This window comes from Rhinopithecus roxellana, chromosome 3 (assembly GCF_007565055.1).
Source record: "Rhinopithecus roxellana isolate Shanxi Qingling chromosome 3, ASM756505v1, whole genome shotgun sequence".
NCBI lineage: Eukaryota > Metazoa > Chordata > Mammalia > Primates > Cercopithecidae > Rhinopithecus > Rhinopithecus roxellana.
In genome coordinates, this window is record NC_044551.1 from 25,100,586 (window position 1) to 25,106,972 (window position 6,387).

The window sequence follows — 6,387 nt, forward strand, 5'->3', positions numbered from 1 at the left end:
GAATGGAACATATCACTAAATTTATTCTAAAGTGGTAATATCCCTTAATTACAATGTATGATTCATTCCCAGTATATTCAAAGAAATTGGACCTAATGGTATCGACAGGTGGTACAGTTGTTATAATTGATGGACTTACATTGACACATCATTATCACCCAAAATCCATAGTTCACATTACAGTTCACTCTTGATGTTACACATTCTAAGGACAGTCTTTGGACAAATGAACAATGATATCTACCATCATAGTATATTTTTTTGACCTCTGAGCTTTTTATTGGCCTCCTGCTCCCCAAAGAGTACCCTGCTTCTGCTGGCTTAATGTCTCAGAACTTTGATGTCGTTGGTCTCAGACATCCACTATTCGGTGGGTGGTGGTCTTTGGATGGTTTCCATGGACTTGCTGCTGTCCAGGGCATCACCAAGATTGAAGTCGTCACCATTTTCCAGCAGGCGGTGGTAGGTAGCAATCTCAGCCTCCAACTTGACCTTGATGTTCAGCAGGCCTGGTACTCCTGGCCCTGGTGCTGTCCCTCTGCCCAGGTCTGTGCCAGCTCTAACTCCAGGTACAGCAGAATCCCGTTGAGCTTCGCCATCTGCAGGACGTAGTGGGCCTTCACCTCCCTCAGGCTGTTCTCCAAACTGACGTTCAGATTTCTCATGGAGTCCAGGTCAATCTCCAACTGTACATCTCAGCTCCGAGAGCATCATCTCAGCTCTGTGAGCATGATCTCAGCAGCTCCAACCTCGGTGGACTGCATGGTGACCACTGTGGTGCTCTCCTCAATCTACTGAGATCAGTACTTGTCCAGTTCCTGTTGGTTTATCCGAGCCAGTTCGTCATATTGGGCCCAGATGTCTGCCATGATCTTGGCAAGGTCCTGAGATTTGGGGGCATCTGCCTCCATGGTCAACCCAGAGCTGGCAATCTGGGCTTGTAGGCCTTTTACTCTCTCTTCGTCGTTCTTCTTCACGAAGAGCAGCTCCTCCAGGCCTCAGTTTCTGTCTCCAGCTGCATCTGAGTGACATTGGTGTCATCAACGACCTTGCAGAGCCCATGGATGTTGCTTTCCACAGACTGGCTCATGGCCAGCTCTGTCTCCTACTTGACTCTAAAGTCGGCTGCAGCAAGAAAGGCATTGTTGATCTGCAGAACGATGCAGGCACAGTATTTGCAAAGATCTCAGCCCTCAGGTTCTCGATGGTCTTGAAGTAATGGCTCCAGTCTCTGACCCAGGGTCCCTTCTTCTCCAGGTGCTCCCAGATTTTGCTCTCCAGCTTCCAGTTCTCAGTCTCCAGGCTCCTTACTCTGTCCATGTAGGTCGTTCAGGCTTTGCATGGTCTCCTTCTCATTCTGGATGCCTCCCATTCCTGCCAGGCCCCTGGGCCCCATGCTGCCATGTTTTGGAAGCTGGTGGAGTGGGACATGCAGATCCGGGAACCAGAGCCCCCCACTCCTGCATAGATGCTGGCTGCGCTGCTGACTAGCAGAGCACTGTAACTGGGCGCCAGGACAGAGGAGAAGGTGGAGCGAGTGGTGAAGCTCATGCTGTCTGGGGAGGAGAGTGAGAGTACAGGACTCGGGCTTTGCCAACTGACATAATCATATATTTTTATCATCCTAAAAATTCTCTGTGACCTACCTATTCATTCTCCCAACCCCAACCCCAACTTTTGGCAACAAGTGATCTTTCTACTGGTTCCATAATTGTACGTTTTCCAGAATGTCGTAGAGTTGGAATCATATGGTAATGTAGCCTTTTCAGATTGATGTCTTTCACTTCATAATATGCATTTAAGTTTTCTTTATGTGTTTTTGTGGCTTGATAGCTTATTTCTTTCTAGTGCCAAATGATATTCCACTGTGTGGATGTACCACAGTTTATGTATTCATTTGCCTCTGAAGGAGGTCTTGATTGCTTCCAGGTTTTGACAATTATTAATAAAGTTGCTAGAAACATCCATGTGCAGGTTTTTGTGCGGACATAAGTTTTCAACTCCCTGTAGACACCAAGGAGCATGATTGTTGGCTCATATGGTAAATGTTTAGTTTTGTAAGAAACTGCCAAATATGTTGGTAATGGGGAAGGCTATGTATGTGCAAGGCAGGGAGTATATGGGAAATCTCTCTTATCTTCTGCTTGGTTTTGCTGAGAACCTAAAACAGCTGCTCTACAAACATAAAGTCTGTAAGATAAATAAACATATATATATGTATATAAACATATATTATATATAAAAATGAACACACACACACACACGCATACTACATATAGGAGAGGCAAATTTTACCCCTATTCTCTCAGAGTTTTTTTGACTAGGCCTGAGAACTAAATTAACGTAGACAAATTAGCAGGAGAAAAGCATACAAATTTATTTAATGTTTTACATGATACTTCATAAGGAAATGAAGGCCCAAAGAAGTGGAAAATTCTAAGTGCTTTTATATTAGGTTCCACAAAGGTAACTTTTATGGAAAAGTTACTAACCTATGAGGAGAGGCTAAAGGAAGACATGAATTATTAACAAAGTCTGTTTGTACAGAATTCTGTTCGCCACACTTCTCATCCTTGCTGATGATATTACTTTCCTTCTGACACAAAGAGAACATCATCCATATAGGGGTTTTATCTCCCGATTTCAGGAAGAAAAAGCGGGGCCAGAGCACACTTCTTGCACCTACTGTTGTTGGTGGTGATTTTTTAAGTGCTTTTGGCCCCAAATAATTCTATGCCAAAGTGACATATTTTGGGGTGGCATATTCTGCCATATATATATATATATATATATATATATACGTATACATATATTCTAGCCTCAAACAGGTATGTAGTTGAAAAAGAAAGAAACATTTTAATAATAATTTCAGATAGCTGTGGATATTCTTCTTTTATACTACACCAAAATTCAATAAGTGGTGGTTAGTTAAAAGTGAGTTGTAATGCAGCATATGAAACTATATCAGTGACCTCTCAGTACTCTTACAATAAAATCTATTGGTTTGTCTTGCACTTTGATGGAATCTTTAACCCATACTTGATTTTGTGACATCGTCCATTGACCATCTGGAAAATATTGGTTCACTGAGTTATGCATGTCTTCCAGATGTTGACATATTTCATTATCTAATACAAAAACTTCACATATTTAATATCACCACTAATCTCATCATAAAAGTCTTTAAGTACTGGGAAGCTGTCAAGCTCATAGTTTTGAAGTTTTTTAAAATGCTAATTTTTACTCAAACGCTTGAATTTTCTCATTGGCAACATGTAGTGTAAATAATTTCCCTTAAAGGAATAGGCTCATTTTGTTCATTTCGGAGACCATGTTTGCCAAATCCTCTAGTCTGATTAATAATAGTTTGTCTTAAATTGTTCTTTCAAGTAAAAATGGTTTTCTGTGGACTGGCTCACAACACAGTCACAGGAATGCATTTCCTTGGGACATTATATGTTGATATACAGCTGAAGCACTTCACAGAGGTACTTCTCATTTTGTCCCACAATACTAATGTGATGCATACTCAAGGATTGAGAGTCAATAAATATTGAATCTTAATTTTTAATATTAACCTTAATAATTTTGACTACTTCGTCATGGATATTATTAAGTGGAATTTAATTTATTTTGGTTTTTTTTTGTAATGCAAATGCATGGTGGTGAAGAACATGCTGATTTAGGTACAGCTTGGTGCCGTTGCTGCGATTCTTGCTAAATTGCCAGTATTTTTTACCCACCATTGTTCTTGCACATCAGTAGAAATTTTAGCATGCTAAGAAGAGGCAAACAATATCTTCATGTTATGAAGAACATAATTTTGACCTCATAGAATCCCTGAAAGCTTGTTGGGGACTTCTGGGAACCTCTGTAACACACTTAGAGAGTCTCTGCCATAAAAGAACATACAAACAAAATGCAACAACCATTTTTAAATAAAAATGGCTAAAATCCTTCATTTGTGTTTCTTAAGCACCATGAAATAAACATATATTCAAAACAATGGTTCTAAAAGTGGTTTTCCCCTTCCATCCAAAGTTCTCAAATTGTAACTGCTCTTGTGCCTTTCTCTCCAACCCTCCTAAAAAGCTCCCTCCCTAGTCACTGCCCAAGGTCCTTAAATCCTTTTCTATATACCTCTTACCTGCTTAGTCTCATTTTAAAGGCTCAAAATAACTGGTCAGAGACAGGAGGAAAAATAAACAGCAGATCATGAGAACACTATAATCCTCTACTTATTGGAAAGGCAGTAAGAAAAATGAATGGTCATATATTATTTTTGAGGCCCTATTTTAAATATTTTTGAGAAGCTGATGGTTATATATTGTGCCAAATATTGACTGTCCATAATGTCAATTTGAATGTCCATAACTCTTTCCTATATAACAGGGTCTGGAAGCCTGCAAAATACATTGCTTAGACTCTCTCACTGCTAGTGACAAAGCATCTTGCATAGTATTTGGAAGGTAGAAGAGAGCACAGCCATTATTCTTCCCCAGCCATGGCTGGTAGATACCCAGGTTGATAGCAAACATGAAGTTTACAGCTCCTTTTGAGTGAGTTCTTGTGAATTACCTGCTTGAGTTCTTCAAGCAGCTGTAATTACCAGTCACTTACTGTGGTTCCTCAATTTCCACATTTCTTCAAAGGAAGCAGTGTTTCCATGAACCTAAATTTCCCCAGTCCTCCAACAGTTTTGTAAGTTTATAATTCCCTTTGTATTTAATCATCCCTTCTTGCTAAGCCTAGAGAGGCAAGTACTTTCCTGGAAAAACTCTGATTGATAACAGAGTCTGTTTCCAAAAGTTGGTTCCAAGATGCAAAAGCTTAAAAACAGGAATTGGGGATTTAGTTATCTAGCCTTGTTAGATTGGAAAGCAATTACGACCTCTTCACCAATGAAATATGGGATATTGGCCATCCACAGACAGAAGTGGCAAAATAATTATCTATAGCTTTGAGGAATGAAGTGTTTATTGTAGAAGAGCCTTTGAGAGATTGCTATTACAATAGGATGTTAAGAGGAAATGAAGACTGTAAGGACTATGAAATGGGCTGACTGCATATAAATAAAAGGTTAGGATTTCATATTCTTAGCTCAAGGCACAGACAGAGAACAAGAGAGCGTCTAGGACTGCCCTAAAAATATCTCTTATAGCCATATGGCTAATGTAAAAATTTTTTTTCATCTGTAGGTTGGATAATTATAACTGAAATGAAATTCACAGACTTGCCAGGTCTCTTATGTAAAAGTTAGGGCATTGATTGAGTAAAAGTGAAAATTGGAATGAGGACATTTGGATAGATTCCAATGACTCTGAGAATCACGAACTTCCAAATGCCTCTCAGCTTTCCCTTTTTCCTATTTGAGATTAGCCTCCCTTTGCTTAAAGACCCTGAAACAATTACCTTGCACAGGGATACAGTAATGATTTACCTCCATCACTTCTTATTGCTCCCAGATTCTTAACTCGAATCACAGACCAGTAGGCTCTGGGAAGGTAAGTACAGAGTCTCACCCAGAAGGATATAATATACACATTGAAGAACTGCAAGATTTATATTACCAGGAACCTGGAAAACAATTGTGGGAATGCAATCTAATGATTTTAGACAAGAGAAGGAGAAACAGTTTTGGATACGGGCAAATTTGTTAATGTGGGTGCAGTTACCATAAATTTTAGATTCAATATTTGGTTTGAGGGTTGGGAATAAATCTATAAAAAGTTTTTCAATTGGTTGACTAAAGCCTGACCCAACAATGGGCTTCATTAAATAAAATTTATATAATAAGAAATGCAAAGGATTAGGAAGATTAAATTTTTGGTATAGATCAACCATATGTAACTTTTAACCCACACCTTCCTATGGCCCAGAGGACATTCCAATCTTGAAGGCATTAAGAAGTATATTGTGAAAGGAGAACCAGTATCCTTGAAAATCTCAGTGGTATCTGTCCTTTTGCAGATCAGAGGTGACAGTATAGTATAACATTATTCGGATTGGCTACCAGGAGTTACAGAGGCCAATTGACAGCACTTAGCCACCAGAGATAAGGTGACCAAGAGCATATTATTGAATAAAAGAACAAAGTCCCAATCCAAATGGTTTTATTCACAGATATCTTTGGCAGTGACTTTCTTCTGTCATAGTGTTTATGGAATTCAAATGGTTTTTCAGTCTGATAAAGTCTTAGTTCACCTGTAAAATTTTTAAAACTTAAGTCTAGTGTACAGATATCTGACTTAAATAGCCATAATAAAGAGTAGAAGACTCTCACCAGTTTTTAGAAATGAGCCAGTTAATAAGATCCCTTAAAATAAAGGGGGGCTTGGACCTCTTAAGGAAGGATCCAATGAGGTTGCAACAAGAACATAAAATTTC

At 39.2% G+C, this 6,387-nt stretch overlaps 1 pseudogene; it reads right to left on the minus strand.

Moving 5' to 3' along the window:
* Nucleotides 1–363: 363 nt before the first annotated feature.
* LOC104675607 lies at nucleotides 364–1,551 on the minus strand (annotated as a pseudogene).
* Between the last annotated feature and the right edge of the window lie 4,836 nt (nucleotides 1,552–6,387).